This window comes from Pinus tabuliformis, chromosome 1_2, assembly GCF_031772625.1.
Source record: "Pinus tabuliformis cultivar Carrire ecotype Pingquan chromosome 1_2, CPIR1, whole genome shotgun sequence".
In the NCBI taxonomy this organism is placed as follows: domain Eukaryota; kingdom Viridiplantae; phylum Streptophyta; class Pinopsida; order Pinales; family Pinaceae; genus Pinus; species Pinus tabuliformis.
The window spans coordinates 306,580,528-306,598,157 of NC_142298.1; positions in this window are offsets into that span (position 1 = coordinate 306,580,528).

The window sequence follows — 17,630 nt, forward strand, 5'->3', positions numbered from 1 at the left end:
CGACAAGTAGAGAATAGGGGCTAACCTATCTGTCATATCGACATTAGGAGGGGGAATCACAATGGTGGTTAGGAAACCTCATGTTTTGTTAAAGTAGCAGGGTCGGAATCCGCAGTTAGAGGGGAAGTGGAATCACTATGGGAAGCATCTAACTCACAAAGGGCTTGAAGTGTATCACAAAAATATTTGAGATGGGGACAGTGATGGGAGTAATTTCCATATTTATCACACAAAGCACAAGGGTGATTCGTATGTAAGGTTTTTTTCTTCTTTGCTAACTCGGGTAAGGTAACATGGACCTCAGGAATGTTAGAGTCAGGAAAGGTATTAGAGACCACATTCTTAATATGAGGGAGCTCAGGATAATTATTGGTGGCATGACCAAAAACATCACACAAAACACATGGAGGAGAAGGTTTTGGAGGTTTAGGAGTAGTGGGAGTTGTTTGGGGTGCCTTGTATTTGGTTCCCTTTTTTTGGGTGTTGTCCCCTCACCAGATGCTTTTGGAACAGGAGTGGTTGCCTGTTGAGGTTTCTATGGAATTTAAGCAAAGGAAGGGGTAGCTAAAACGAGTTGAACTAGAGATAAAGATGTATAAGGTTTGAGTTGGTTAGGAGGAGTTTTTGCAGGAGGATTAATGTACTAGATTGGGATCCCTAAGGTGATGTTAGGAAGAATCAACGTAGCGATTACAAGAGTAGAAAATATTATTAGTGATGGGAATAAGAAAAGTATCTAACTAGAGGGGTAATGGCCTGGAGGAGTTGATCTGGGATGAGAGAGACCTGGGGGAATGGTTTTGGGTGGAAAAGGACTAGGAGAGATACCAACAGAAAGAAAATGGCTTGGAAGAATTGTACCTAAAGGATGATTTGAGTCTTGGGTAGTAGGTTGTGGAGGAGTTGGGTGCTGAGAAGGCATACCAGATTTCTTGCCTACAGCTCATGATGCTTGAAGCATTCAAACACTAGAAGAGGTAGGCTAAGAAGGAGTAGGTGGTGGGCCATAATAAGCTCCAAGTAGCATTGAATCTTTGTAGAAACTAGGAGAAAAATCAATTAAGGAAGGGATAGTCTTATTGCCAATCATCGATGAGATAGTGGTCTGAGGAGAGGTCTAAGACTCGGGGTCATAGTAAGTTAACTAATCAATAATGACGATCTTTCTATTGTGAGGAAAGCACATGTTGCAAAAGAAAATGAATGCGACAACATATATGGCATAGGTGTAAATACGACCCAACAAGATGTTATAATCTAATGGGGCATGCATGACTTCGATATCAATCAAGACTATCTTGACAACAATAGTGATGGGGAAGTTGTGATATAAACTGAGAGGCTCTGAGGGGTGACCATCCCAAGCACGAAGAATGATAGTGGATGGTGATAGGTCAGGAAAAAAACTTTCTTACAAACACTAGTGACCATCACATAGGTGGATGTGCCTTCATCTATTATACAGCGTTGGATAGTGGTTTTTTTTATGGAGATTGGTACTTGAAAGGAAACTGATGAAGGAAGGGGGGATGTTCTACTTTATCAACATTGAAGACAATCATATGATCTTTAGATGGATCCAAAACTCCCAAAGTAGATAGTAGAGCTTTCTGTTGGGATGGGAGCATCTGGATGACTTCTAGCATTGACATGGAAGCAATATACTGCGCAAAGTTATCTACTATGTTGTAGGTATGGGAAACTTTAGAAAGAAGAAAAATTTTGACGTAATGGACCTTTGGGGATATTGGGGGGAACCTTGAATTTAGGTAGAGGGATTTGTAAGGTGCCATTTAGTGACGACAGAGGCTCAGTGGAAACTTTGGGTTGGGAATCAATCATTGACTTCGTAGGAGGCTTGTCATATTAGCGTGATTGTGTCTGAAGTTTAAATTTTTTGGTGTTGACCTCTTCAAAATTCATCATGAGGATCTAGTGATTGTTTTGGCCATATTGTGAAGGTTGGGGGGTTGCATTACTCTACGTGGGTTGGAAAGCTACATAGCCTTGATGAGGAAAAGGATTTATAAGAAGGATCGATTGTGATGAAGTAGGAGGGGGATGAGGTCCTCTAGAAGCATCTGCTTGAGTTTCCCATGCTTGGAACATATAATGTAAAAGGGGACATTCATGAGTATAATGGCCAAAAACTCTACAATAGGCACAAGTTTTATCGGTTCTAAGAGCCTTGTTTTTCTTGGGCTGTCCTCCTTGTTTCTAGGTTGTAGAATTAGGATAGTCACTCTTAGGGGCATTAGGTTGTCAACCTTGGTTTCCCTGGTTACCTTTCCCCTTGTTCCTTCTCTTGGGGTTAGGGGGATTGGTATTACTTTGTTGAGCATACACTTGATTCTGCGGAGGTGGTTTCCATTATGGCAGAGGTGGGAGAGGCAAGGGAGGTTGAGGTGTTGGTGTTGGAAAGGATGGATCACTAGGTGGTGCATAAGGATAGTAAGGATTCATGACAACATTGCGATAACTATGTTAATAAACAACTGGCTTTGAAATCGAGTGACGCAAATGGGGATATGCATATTATGTGCTTGTACCTTGGTAAGAGTTGACACACGAAGGGTTAGGAGGGGGGTAGGTGTAAGCGGAACTAGACCCCCCTGGGGTTGACCATAAATCATAGGAGGTTGAGGATATGGTGATGTTTGAGGGTGGGAAGTATATCCAATGATACTGTTAGTGACATGGGATGCTCCCAGTGCATTAGTGGCACGAGGTGAAGACAGATCAGGGAGGACATTATAAACATAACCTAACTAGGCATATATCAGATGATATTTTACGACTATCTAAAGAGCTTCTTCCTTAATATGATGGAAGTGAGAGGTGACATATTTACCTATGGGTGTATAAATTAATGTGTATATTAAAAAATGCTCATGAAATTTACTAAATCAAAAGACTAAAAGCTACTCTACTGATCTAAAAAAGTTAATTCACCATCTAGAGCACAAATCATAGACATGAAAAAGGAAACATCACACATTCACAAATATTTATATATGGGAAAGAAATTGCTCAAAACCCCTTACTATATATAATGCATTAATCAAAGAATAGAGATGAAATACATATGCTTGCTCAAGTATGATCACACCTTGCAAGTGTATAGTCTATCCCTCTACTTGACTGACTGACTCTGGCCAACAATTAGCCAATTTTCAAGCCCTCCATGCTCCTATTTCCTTGTGTTATTCCTCTAGAAAATTTGCCTATTATTTAGTAATTTCCCACTATTGAATTGTAAAATTCCCTTAGGTCCTTCCTCTGACAACATGCACCACCAATACATATTGGAATATGCTACAACTGATAGTACATTGAGTTGGAATCTCCATCTCAACTAGGTAACTCAAATTCTCTACATGAAAAAATTATTTTTGGCTAAGTGATCAACTAATTGGTTGATGACTGAGTGTGGTTGAAGTTCCACTTCCACAACTTGACCTCCACTAGTTCTTTTGACAGTTAGAACTAGTTAAATTGACAATAACTCAAATTAACTGAAACAGATTGCTACAAATTAGAAATCAAACATACTGAACTAAACTCAAGCTTCCCCAACTCAAATTAACTGAGTTAATTGAGTGACAAGTTCCATGTCACCTCAGTTAACTACCTCCAAGATTTATGCTGAAATAGAAATTCAAATTTTCTCTAGTTTGACCAAGGCAAAGTCAAACTGATATTTTCTTGCTACATTTTCAACACTCCCTCTCAGCAAGAAAGGGATTATCAACCACCCCTATCCTACACTTATGGAACTTGAACTTCCCTCTTGACAAGGCCTTTGTCAAAATATTAACATCTTGTTCCTTTGTCGGAATGTACTGCAACAACATAATCTGCCTCTGCACACAATCCTGTAAATGGTGATACCATATCTATATATATATATATATATATATATATATATATATATATATATATATATATATATATATATATATATATATATATATATATGCTTGGATCGATCATGAAAAACAAGATTTTCAGAGAGTTTGATGCAACTTTTATTATCACGGTAAATAACAATAGGATCCATCATATGACCAAACAATCCAACAAGTATCTCTCTCATCCAGATCACCTCACATGCTGCTTGACTTAAAACCCTATATTCTGCTTTTGCCGAGTTGAATGCAACGTATCTTTGCTTCCTGATGTACCAAGAAACTGCTATGGACCCAACATTGAAAATTCCACCTGATGTACTCTTCTAGTTTGATGGAATTCCCACCCAATCTGCATTTGTGAAGCCACACAACTTCACTCCCTCTATTGGTTTGTACCATAGTCCATACTGGGTAGTGTGTCCGGGGCACCGTAGAACATTCTTAGCTACCCTCCAAATATTTTGGTTGTCTTAACTATATCTTAGCTCAGATTGTTGAAAAAAAAGAACATGTATGGTCATGTGTTCATAAGTTACATGAGTGAAACCACCAAATACCGACAAACAAGTGCATCCACTTCCTCACCTGAAGTGGCATCCTCCTTCCTCTAGTTGGTTGCTAGAGGAATCTCCATGGGTTTGCACCTGTCAATGCGAAACCTATGAATTATCTCATTGACATACTTTCCCTGAGAGACAAAAATTTCCCTAACACCTTGCTGTACATCCAATCCAAGGAAGAAGTGCATGAGACCCACGTCCTTAATCTCAAACTCTCTTGCAAGGTCCTCCTTGCAAGATCTAATAAACTGCTCATCACCAGTCAAAATCAAGTCATCAACATATAAAACAATAATCAACAATTTACCTTCTACCAAAATATGATAGAGGTTTCCATCTGCTTCACTTTTTGTGAATCCCAAATGGTGAGATAAATACCAATCCTGGTGTACCAAGCACAGGGTGCTTGCTTGAGACCATATAATTCTCACTTGAGTATGCACACATGAGACTCTCGATCAAAAGTCTTGAAGCCTTCTAGTTGCTAGATATACACCTCCTCCACCATAACTCCATTGAGGAATGTTGTTTTCACATCCATCTGGTGGATCTTCCACCCCATATGTGCAGCCAGAGCTAGGATCGATATGATGAAAGAGTAACTCACTACATGAGAAAAGGTCTCCTCATAGTTGATCCCCTCAACCTGAGAGTACCCCTTGGCCAAAAATCGGGCCTTAAAATTTTATATCCTTCTATTTGATGCATGATTCACCTTGAAGATCCATATCGAACCCACAACTGATTTGTCTGTTGGGCTTGGGACTACTTCCCAAACACTGTTGTTTACAATGGATTCATACTTCTCCACCATTTCATAAACCCATACTAGTTTCTCTACTTCTTCCTCGAAATAGGATGGATCGATCTCTACTAGCTTAGTCATTAGATCCATGTAGCCAGTGTACTGATATGGTGACCTTCTCTTCCTATACTAATTTGAAGGAGCACCCACATTCTCCCTCGCATCCTGCACAATTATCTCAGCTTCCTGGTTCTCTTCCTGCCTTCTCTGGATGGTTCTGCTTGAGAGACTGTCTCCACCATCTTACCCTCAACTTGTGGCTGCTCCACAACATCCCGAGGCTCCTCCTTTAGAGCTAAAATCTCCTCCTCTGGTGGGATATGAAGCCCCCTCTCAAGAGAGAACCACATGGATGTTTTCATAAAATTTTACATCCATTCTCACAACTAGTCATTCTAAGGGATGGAAAATACATATGGTAATTGTGGGGAGTTTCTGTGTAAGCCATAAATACCCCCAACTTTTTTGTCAACTCTAGCGTGTTCCTTGATTCTTTGGAGACATGGAAGTGAACAGAGGCCCCAAAAATCCTGAAGTGCAACACATCCAACTTCCTCCCAGAGAAATCCTCCTCCGGTGTGATCATACCAAGAATCCGACGAGGACTCCTATTCTGCAAATAAACCATTGTGTTGCATGCTTCATTCCACAAGTGCATAGGTAGGCTTTGGTGATGCAACATCACTTGTGCTGCTCCCACAATGATACGATTCTTCCTCTCAGCCACCCCATTCTATTGTGGGTTGTGGGGTGCTGTCAACTCTCGTCGAATGGCTTCTTTTGCACAAATTTGTTTAAACCCATTCAACACATACTCACCTCCGTTATTTCTCCTGAGAGCCTTCCCCTTCTTTCCTATTTCTTTCTCCACCAGTGCCTTGAACACTAAAAACTTGGAGAAAGTCTCACCCTTCTTCTGCATGAAGAAGATCCAACACTTCTGCGAGAAATCATCAATAAATATGACAACATAATTGTGTCTGGTAGTGGAGGCTATCGAGAAAGGTCCACAAACATCAAAGTGGATCCTTTCAAGGATTGCATGTGATCTACTATCCCGATCATGGAAAGTGGATTTTGTGTACTTCCCTAAGGTACACCCTTTGCATGTATCCTGCTACTCTAGTGCTCCTTTGGGGAGGCCTGTAGTTATCTGTTGCTTGATCTTCTAAGTGCCGTGATGCAAATGGCAAAGTATTATATGCCAAAGTTCATCGACATCGCAACTATGCACCTTCTCCACCTTTGTGCTCAATGCATCATAATCCTCCACATCTAGCTTGTATAGGTTCTTCACATGAATGTCAATCTGCTTCATCTATCCTGTGGCTACATGTCTTAGGAATTCCTTTCCTTTGCTGAAGATCACATCATAACCATGGTCTTCCAAAACTGCAACATACACATGATTTTTCTTTAGACCTAGAAAAAACATCACATCCTTGAGTCTGAAAGGGAGCTTGACTCCCTCTAAAAGGTGATTGTACCAATCTGAGTGACACTGTACCTTCCATCATCTCTTATCTCAATGTGTATATGGAGATCCTTATCCTCCAAATCACTGAAAAATATATATTCCCCATCATATGGAACAAGGCACTGCTATCCAAGTACCACACACTTCCCATTACTATGATGGCCATGCATGCAATGAGAGAAAAATCAAGCTCGAACTATGAATACAGAGCTTCACCTGCTACTCCTCTCGAGGTCTTCTTAATTCTCTTCTTGTGTGGACACTTCGTGGCATAATGCCTGAATTCATGACAGTGAAAGCACTCGATTCTAGAAAATTATTTCTTCTTGCCCCCTTTACTAGATTCTACTTGGGATTGGGATTTCTTCCCTTTCCCTTTCTTTTCTTTTATAGCCAAGGAAAATTTTTCCTCATCCTCACCCATGGATAAAGTATCATCTCTAGTATTCCACCTTATTTCCTCTTGTACCAAATCGGACCATAGGTGTTCCCAATTTGGTAGTTTCTCCCACCCATTTACGAAACCTTGGTAGCTATGCCAGCTCTTGGGAAGACTTAGAAGGGATAGGCTTACCAAATAATCCTTTGCTAGAGTAACACCAAATTGACCAAGTTCATCACGACATTTTGTGAACCTTCTCAGGTATTGTGGAATGGTCTCGTTCCTCTGTAACATATTGATATTTCAAAGTTTTTCATTGAGTGCCAACTTCCTATGGTCACTAATTTTCTAGAATAGATTTGTCAATGATTGCCACATTGTGTATGAAGTCTCTTTCTTGTGGCTATTTGAGACAATATGGTATCATACTGTTTCCAGTATAATTCTCCTCACCTTGGATACACACATGTTACATTCTTCTAGATCCTCAACATCATATGTTGTTGGTTTTAGAATATCAGTATCAATGAATTCCTTCAACCCATTATCTCCTAGTACTTCCTCCATGGAGTCCTTCCATGCAACACAATTTGAGCTTCCCTCAAGGGCATACTCGAGCCTTAGTCCATTGAAAGCCATTTTCTCAGTCTTGAAGAAAACCTACAACACTGATCTTCAAATTTGAACCTCCTGCAATGGGAACTTCAAAATATCTTCTCTACAATGATTCCAACTCTGATACCATCTAGAAATTAATGTGTAGATTCAAAATTTCTCATGAAAATTACTAAATCACAAGACTTGAAGCTACTCTACTAATCTGCAGAAGTTAATTCACCATCTAGAGAATAAATCATACACATGCAAAAGGAAACATCACATATGCACATAGATTTATCTAGGGGAAATCAACTGCTCAAAACCACTTACTATATATATTGCATTAATCAAAGAATAGAGGTGAAATACATATGCTTGCTCAAGCTTGAGAACACCTTGCAAGTGTATAGTCTATCCCTATGCTTGATTGACTAAATCTGGCCAACACTTAGCCAATTCTCAAGCCCTCCAATCTCTTATTTCCTTGCATTGTTCCTCTGGGAAATTGACCCCTATTATTTAGGAATTTCCAACTATTGAATTGAAAAATTCCATTTGGTCCTTCCTCTGACTTCATGCACCACCTGTACACATTGGAATATGATACTTCACAACATCGTGCAAGAAATTTTGAGGTTAACAAAGCAAACTCTGAAAATTTTGGTAAATAATTAAGAAGTCAACCAGACCAACAACCGAGAAAAGTGATTTTTCAAAGGAAATCATTTGCTCTTATCAATAGAAATAACAATCCATTCTCTCCTCTTGAAAATGATGTTGCATGTTTTATCTATCGTAACTTTGAAAGATAAAGTGAGGATTGGCGTGAAGTATAGGTGATGCTTCATATCCTTGAATTTTTCTTTTATGATTCAAACAAAGAAAACTTGGCTTTATCTCCACCCTTGGTCATTTGACCAAAGAGAAAATTAATATGAGAGTATCCAAACATGAAATGACAATAGAAGTTGGAAAGTCCTAGGAATCTTCAAAGATCTATCAAATTCATCAAGGTTGGGTAATCATCAATGACTTATATAGTGTAATTCACATTAAATAGAGTGAAAAACCCAAGAACACGAGAAAAAAAGATAGGGAAACCCCAAAAACAATATATTTGATAATGGAAAATAGAGAGCTATGTTCTCTTGCATCTTCAATGGGACAACCTCCAAAAGAAATGATCTAAATACATTCATAACTCTTGGAAAAACATTACAAAACCTTATATGTAATATAATACATGCGTATAGAATATTAACTACCTATGGGCTCACTTATAATGAGAGCCTATTAATTAATTTTGGTTTTATTAACAAATATGACCATTTTTTCAATGAGTGACTATTATCTAACTATTTAATGGCCACATACATTAATAATGTGTCTAAGTAAAATGGTTAGGGTAGGACCCTTACATTCCTTCCCCCTTCAAAAGCATCCTTGTACTTAAGGTTGAAGATGAGGAAATTGTCAAAGAATCATTATTGTTTATCATGTGGCATCTTCTAGTTGCATAAATTTCCAGTAGACCAATACTTCCTTGTTAATGTATTTGTGCAATTTCTACTCTGTAGTATCGAATACTAATTTTGGCTAGATCGAAATGGAATATTATTCATCAAGTTCTGGTAGTTTTGTTTTCACTTTGCAATTTGATCCCACAACCTTATTCAAACAAGACACATGAAAGACTACATGAATCTTGGAGTGGGCTAGAAGAACCAGTTTGTAGGTAACCTTACCAATGCATTGTACGATCTAATAGGGCCCATAGAACTTAGGAGCTAGCTTCTGGGGAGATTTATCTTTGAGTGATGTGTATATATTAGGTTTTAGGCAATGGAACACTTCATTTGATTCAACAAAATAACATTCAAATATATGTTCATTAGCTTGTTGTTTCATTAAATTTGTTCCATATCCAAATTTTATTTGAGGATACAGATAATGGCTTCTCTTGTGTGAAGTGTTATATCTATTACATGAACCTTGAATGTGCCTAGTACATAAAATGCCACAAACAGTGGATTTTGGCCATAACTTTCTTCATATGTGGACATTTTGGTAGCTCCATGATAAGTGGTATCATATCTCCATTTAGAAAAATGATGTCATTGTACCCAATGGTGCTTGAAGAAATAATCTCAAATATGTTTCTAAGCACTTGTTGACCACTTTTGTTTCACTATTTGTTTGAGGAATATATCCAGTGAATATTAAGCTATGTAAGTGATCCAGGTGGATGTTGGTGGCCACCCACCTATCCCATTTGGACCCCCACAATTGTCTCTTTCAGTTTTTCAGTTTCCGTAATTGTAGCACAATTTACTATTTTTAGCAATTTTTCGAGTCCTGAACTTTCGGAGCCATTTTGAGGCCCTAAATGATGTTTTTTGGGAAACCTGGGAGCAACATGGGTCCATGGACTGATGTTTCTCTTCCAAAATTTGTAGTGCTTGGATAGATCTTTCTAACGAGCTATTGTACGCATCAAACGAAGATCGGGTGCCAAAGTTACGACCCCGGGAAGTTGATGTACCGACTTACCCAAAACTAGGCCCACAATTTGGCATTTCATCTTCTAGGGTTAGGTTTTGGGATGTTAAGGGTTTTCCATTGTTTCTCAACAATAAATAGGCCTTTGAGCCTCATTTTAACACAGTTCAGAGGCATGTAGCCGCCACATCTCTTCTCAGAGAAAAGCTACCATCGCCCTAGCTGGTTTATTTCCATTTCTGTTTGTAAGCATATTTCAGTATTTTACATTAATGAAATGAAGTATTATTTCCACTGCATCTCTATGTATATGGTTATCTCTATATTTTGTTGCGTTCCTATTTAAATCCAGATCAGTGGTATCAAAGCAGTCTGCTTTTTTCTCAGTTTTTCTTTGCATGTCCCCAACGAGGTCGGGATATAAGGAGTTAGGGCTTGAACTAGTCAAACCTTTGCAAGACCAGCCTCGCAAATCTCGACGGCCTCCCATGGTGGATGAGAAGAAAGATGAGGGGGCAGGAGATCCTGTCAAAATCTTGCTCGAAGAAGCCCTCGAGTGATAAAGGAATTTGATGATGGACAACTTTGCGTAGATCCTTCAGCAGCTACCCAGAGGCAATGCATTGGCTTCCAATAGGTACTCTGGAAACGCCACACCCTTTGAGTTACAAGTTAATTTTGAAATCCCCATCTTTGAGAGTCAGATAGATGCAGATGTTGTAGATAAATGGTTAAATCTGCTAGAGGATTATTTTTCTATTTATGAATTTTCGAGTCGGGAAAAGATTGTTTTCGCTCTTCTAAAAGCAACCCCCCACATCAAGGACTGGTGGGAAACCTACTGCGAGCAGAAGGATGAAAGTATAGACTCATTGTTCTCAGCCACATCCACTTGGAATTCCTTTTGGGATGCAATCAAGGAGATGTACTACCCTGTCAAAAGCTATGAGGAAAAATACATAAAGTGGACCACGCTACTGCAGGGACGGGACCAAGATGTGCCAAAGTTCACAAACATTTTTCATACCCTTCACACACAGTTGGGAATCAAGGATTCTGAGCTACGTTTGGTACTAAAATACCATGGCTGCCTACACAGATACATCCAAAGAAGAGATGGAGTTCCTGAACATCTCCTCACTCAGCACAGGGTACCAATACGCTGTCAAAATTAAGCAAAAGTTCAAATAGAAGAAGCGAGACTTTGGATTTGCGAATCCAAAGACCAAAGGACAAAGCCAAGGCGGGGTGACCCAAGACAACTTATCGAAGCCAAAAGAAAAGAACAACACCACGAAGTCGAATAAGGACACAGGAAAGTGGTGTGAGTTCCAAAAGAGCCCCACTCACAACACAAGTGAGTGTTGGACCAAGCAGTCGCCAGTGGCCAAGTTGAAGGCTTCAGAATCAGATGCATGTTCTGACCCCGAGTCAGAACCCAACAAGGGGAATTGCAAAGGGAAGCAAATCATTTATGCAGAGCCCAACATCATTATTGCCACCACCAGATCCAGAAGAATGAGCCCAAAGATCTAGAGGAGGGGGAGTGTCTTTTCCACTCACAGATGTGGGTGAAGGGTTTGCCGCTATAATTCATTGTTGATAGTGGGAGCCAAAAGAACCTTATTTCAGCAGAGGTCATGAAGTGGTTGGGCCTACTAACTACACCACACCCACAGTCGTACGGTATCGAGTGGCTTCACCAAGGATGAGATCTTCGAGTTCGCTAGTAGTGTTGCCTTCCTTACAGCATCAAACCCTTCACAGACGAGGTACTGTGTGATGTTACACCTCTGGATGTTTGTGATGTACTATTAGGCCAACCATACTTATGGAGGCGACATGCTGTTTATGAGTCAAGGCCTCATGCTGTCATTATTTCTTTGTATAATTCATTATACAGGATAGCAGAGGTAGCCCCACCTATCGCCACCTCTTTTATCACTACCAAGAAATGCATCAAGCTCATCTCCCAGACTAGGAAATTCATTTTCTATCTAGTTTGCTCCCAAAGTAAGGGGAATATCATCACCACATCTATGACCCCCGCGAAGGGTTCCTCCACGCAGCAGCAAAGGGATACGGTCATGACAGAACACAGGAACAACTTCTCCTCACCCACAGGGGTACCACACAAGATTCAGGTGGGCAACAAAGTTTGGCTGCATCTGTAGAAAGAACGCCTTACAAGAGCCCATTGGAAGCTCCGACCACACCAACATGGTCCTTACACCATTGCCAAGGCTGTGGGAAATAATTATTTGGAGCACAACATTCCTCCATTCTTACACCATTGCCAAGGCTGTGGGAAATAATTATTTGGAGCACAAAATTCCTCCATTCCTTCACCTGCACCAAGTTTTCAATGTGTACCACCCTCAACCATGCTTCCCACCATTATTTGACACATCCAATATTGTAGAACAGCTCACTAGGGACCAAGTTCAGCAAATGGAGGAACTCAACACAATGGGGACCATTGTTTCCTAAGGGGGGAGGAATGATCCAGGTGGATTTTGGTGGCCACCCACCTATCCCATTTTGACCCCCACAATTGTCTCTTTCAGCTTTTCAGTTTCCATAATTGTAGCACAATTTACTATTTTTAGCATTTTTTCGTGTCCTGAACTTCCGGAGCCATTTTGAGGCCCTAAACAACGTTTTTTGGGAAATCTGGGAGCAACATGGGTCCATGGACCGATGTTTCTCTTCCAAAATTTGTAGGTCTTGGATATATCTTTCTAACAAGCTATTGTACGGGTCAAACGAAGATTGGGTGCCAAAGTTATGACCTCGAGAAGTTGATGTACCAACTTACCCAAAACGGGGCCCACAATTTAATGTTTCATCTTTGAGGGTTAGGTTTTGTGATGTTAAGGGTTTTCCATTGTTTCTCAACAATAAATAGGCCTTCGAGCCTCATTGTAAAACAGTTCAGAGACATGTAGCCACTACATCTCTTCTCAGAGATAAGCTACCATCGCCCTAGCTGGTTTATTTCCATTTCTGTTTGTAAGCATATTTCAGTATTTTACATTAATGAAATGAAGTATTATTTCCACTGCATCTCTGTTTATATGGTTATCTCTGTATTTTGTTGCGTTCCTATTTAAATCTGGATCAGTAACTTAAATTTTAAACAGATATTTACCAAAATTTTTGCGTGAATGTGGGGTCTCAATTTGTAACAATGGAAGTGGGTATACCATGTGGCTTGCATATCTTATCCATGAAGACCTGGGAAACCAAGGGAGGAGTGAAAGGATGAGGTAGGCCACAAAGACAAGAAGCCATTAAAATACAATATACCACCACCATAATTGATGTTTTGTTACCCAATTTCTGAAGTCCCAAAATAAAATCCATTGAAATGTATGTCCAAATTTGTGTTGGGTTTTGTGGAGGTTTCAATGCCCCTAATAAAGTTATTGTCTCTAGTTTGTTTCTTTGTCAAGAATCAAAATATGCTACAAAATATTGGATATCTATTTTCATGCCTTCCCAGAGGGATGAGCACTTAATTCTCTCATAGGTTTTATGAAATCCATAGTGACTTATTGTTGGTGACGAGTATAGCTCCTCTCAAACTTGTTGTAGGGTTGAATATCCTACCAATATGATGCACCCTCTATACCGTAATGTATCTTGTTTTCATGTACAATTTTTAGGAGTTTTGGGATTTGTCTAATGTTGTTGGATGAGTTGTCTTAAAGTATTATTTTATATTTGTTCCCTATGAGCTTCCACAAGCCATCTTGTACTTGGTAATTTCAAGGAAATGACTGACACATCCTCTTCAAATTGTATGGATAAAGCATCAACAACAACATTCTCTTTACCCTTATTATATATGAACTCATAATGATATCCTAACATGTTGGTGACCCATTTATGTTTCTCTATTGAAGACAATCATTGTTCAAGAAAGTAATCTATACTATGATGGTAAGTCTTGTTCTGAAAGAACCTCCTTATGATATATGGATTCCATGTGTTCATCTCTTTAAAGATAACTAACATTACCTTCTCATATGTGGATTTTCCCAAATTATTGTCACACAATTGATTACTAGTGAAATCCAATGGCTTTCCTTCTTGTTATGAACCTTGCACCATAAAAATAACAAGAAACCAATAATTACAATTCACTTTGAGGTGAAAACCTCCTTTTACAATGAATACAATGTTTAAGACAAGATTTGATGGTCCTAAGGCTAGGTATCCGTAGTATATATAGGGGAGATAAAGGGTACAATTATAATAAAATGGGACCATGAAAGGTTGTAGATTAAATAAGAATATAACCATAGAAATGTAATCATTCAATAGCTAAAGCTTAATAATGGGTTTTAGGGTTAACACGGGGCCCCTTCTCTTCGAAAAGATGTTGTCCTCAACACTTGACTATTTGTGAGTGCTCCTACATGAAACACTCAACTTCCCATGTTGGCTCTTCCATGGGTAGGTTCTTACATTTGATGAGGTAATCAATAGTTTCTCAATTTCTCAGTCACCTAATTGTTGGGAATCTTGTCTCATGGTGTTGGCATTGATGTCAACCTAAGATGTTTGCCTAAGGAGTTAGCTATGGAGAAAATTGTTGTTGTCATTTAGGAGTTAGTTGAGGATCGATTGTGTTGGAATTGATGTCAACAAGTTTACAAGTGTTTTCATGATGATTACAGGTTTGATTGAATGTTAATGAGGTGTTCTTAATTTTTTTAAAGACTCTACAGGCTTGGGATATGCTTACAAAGGAAGATGATCAAGTTAAGGAAGAGTTGGAGTAGTTGTAAGTGGTTTAGCTTGAGAATATAGGGTAACACAGGTTACATGAAGAGAAAAATCATTACAATATAGGTGGTTAATGTCCTAGGGTGCATATAATGAACTTCCCAAAGGTACGGGAGCATTACCCCTTCTAGAGTGAATTTCTTGGATTTTGTGTGCTTTCTAATCATTTCCAAGGGCATTTTCCAAGGTATTTGCACATGGTATTTGGTGGATAGAATCAACTTGAGTTACTCGTCATTCTAGAAGATGATATATTAAAAAATTATGAGACTTAATGGCCAGTATTGATTGTATCTTCCATCGTTCATAAAAAGGTTGGAGCGTGTAATATAAGGGATTAGATAAAGCGAGAGTGTATGAGAGAGTGTGCTACAATATTACAAAGATGGAGTGCAGATCAAAGCTCAGATTTAGAGCTCATGTTAGATGATGATGGAGTTGTAGTAGATCTATATGTCTAACATTCTTATGTTTTAGATTGTTGATGCCATTTGCTATTGATATGGAGAGGAGAGATATTGTTGTAGTTGTTGCAATAAAGACTTTAGATTAATGTCCAGTGTAACGACCCCTCCCACATTTACCTGCTTTCACGAGCTCGCCAAGGTAAACATGAGCTAAGTGTCACTATGATATGACCCAACCTCAAAGTTCTAGGTATAGAAGTGGGGCCTACAAACTGTAAGTAAACTACCATCCCTAGAGACTACTCATGACTCAAGAGCCTACCAACCACCCCAGATGATCAATCCATGACCTGGAACTCTTTTTCACTAGGTTTAATCCTTGATTGCACCCATAAAACTTCATGCATATGGTTAGGAGGTTATAACCATAGCCACAAGCCTATCTCCATGTGATTATGACCTAAAATCCCTTGTTTTGTGCATGCAGTCGTGATATCTATGCCAATTTTTTTCAGGCTAGCCTCCAAACCACTGCTTAGAACTGCCTATAACTTTCTAGAATCATGACAATGATGATAAAAATAATAAATAATCAAAATTTGAACAAGATATTGACCAATACATGCCTAATCCAAGATAGACATTTCGTCAAACAGATAGTAAGCATGGAAGCTACATGTCATGAATGCATATCTGATCATAAACTTCTAAAATTCATTTGAAAATCAACAAGAAGGCTCAATGCCTTCTCAAGCTTTGCAACAACACTTGTTAGCCCATACATTCATTAATCATCCAGTGAATGATAAAATCATGAACAAGAGCCAAAGCTAGAGCATATGATAGAATGATGCATATAACCAGCATACAACTAGAATAGAAACCATGACAAATCAACCATAAGATCACCATAATAACTAGTACAAGTGATCATAGATCACAATAGGAAAATAAATCATATTAACATATATAAATTCCAACCATGTTAGGGACTTCCACATACCACCTGACCATAGATTCAGTTGAACCAAATCACTCTTTCAGCCAATCACTCCCACGCCATATTCCAAGCATGAATGTGGGATCATAAGGGTTAAACCAAAATAGAACCAACTAGGGATTCCAGAGGCAAAACCAACTCAACACTCAACCGTAGTGATTTCACATAACTAGTCCAAAAATCACTAACATCCAATAGATTGGTCTCTTCCCAAGTTTTCCAAGGCTCCAAGGATTCCATATCAACCCACAGCCTCAAGGGACCCAAGTTGCTACAGGGTTTGTTGGGTGAAAATATTATCGTTTAATTCTGTTGTAGTACTTGCCCAGCTATTTAATTTGTCAGTCTGAGGTTCGTAGGCTTACGAGGCACATGCACTATATATGCAGGACCGAAGTGGAACTAATTTAATCTAAATTACTGAAATCGAATTAATCTAGGAAGGCATTGAAATACTAACTAGGAAAGAAGGAAATTGCATAAGGGGAAAGCAATACAACATGTGAAGAATTTGAATGGCAAACAACATATGTGAGCTCACAACAATAAAACTATCTCAAATTATATTACAAGAATCAAATTACAAATCATGAAAGCATAACAATAAAAGATGAAAAACTAAGAATTCCCTTCTCATAATTACAAAACTATTTCTTAAAGCTAATCTCCATTCTTTCCATTATTCATTATTATCCAAATGAAGAGAGAGCACTCTCTTATATACATGAGGAAGATAACCATCTCATAATTACATATCCAATATTCTCTCAAGCACTCTCAACTAATTTCCCATTATTACAAGATATGATCCCTTTGAATCCTCCACAAATCTCTCAAGCATTTTCAACTGCTTTCCCATTATTACAAAATATGATCCCTTTGAATCCTCCACAAATCTCTCACATATCTTGGATAAGATATGCTAACCAAATCCTCCATGATTTTCTCCTCAGTAATAGGCTTGCATAATTATCTCCTTAATATGGTGGAGGAGATATGGATAAGATATGCCAACCAAATCCTCCATGATTTTCTCCTTAGGAATAGGCTTGCATAACTATCTCCTTAATATGGTGGAGGAGATATTTGAGAAGTCTCTTGGAATTAATTCTTCACATATTTCCTACACATCACAAAACTCACATATTCTTGAGATATATATAAAAATATGTATATTTTCTAATATTTAATCATA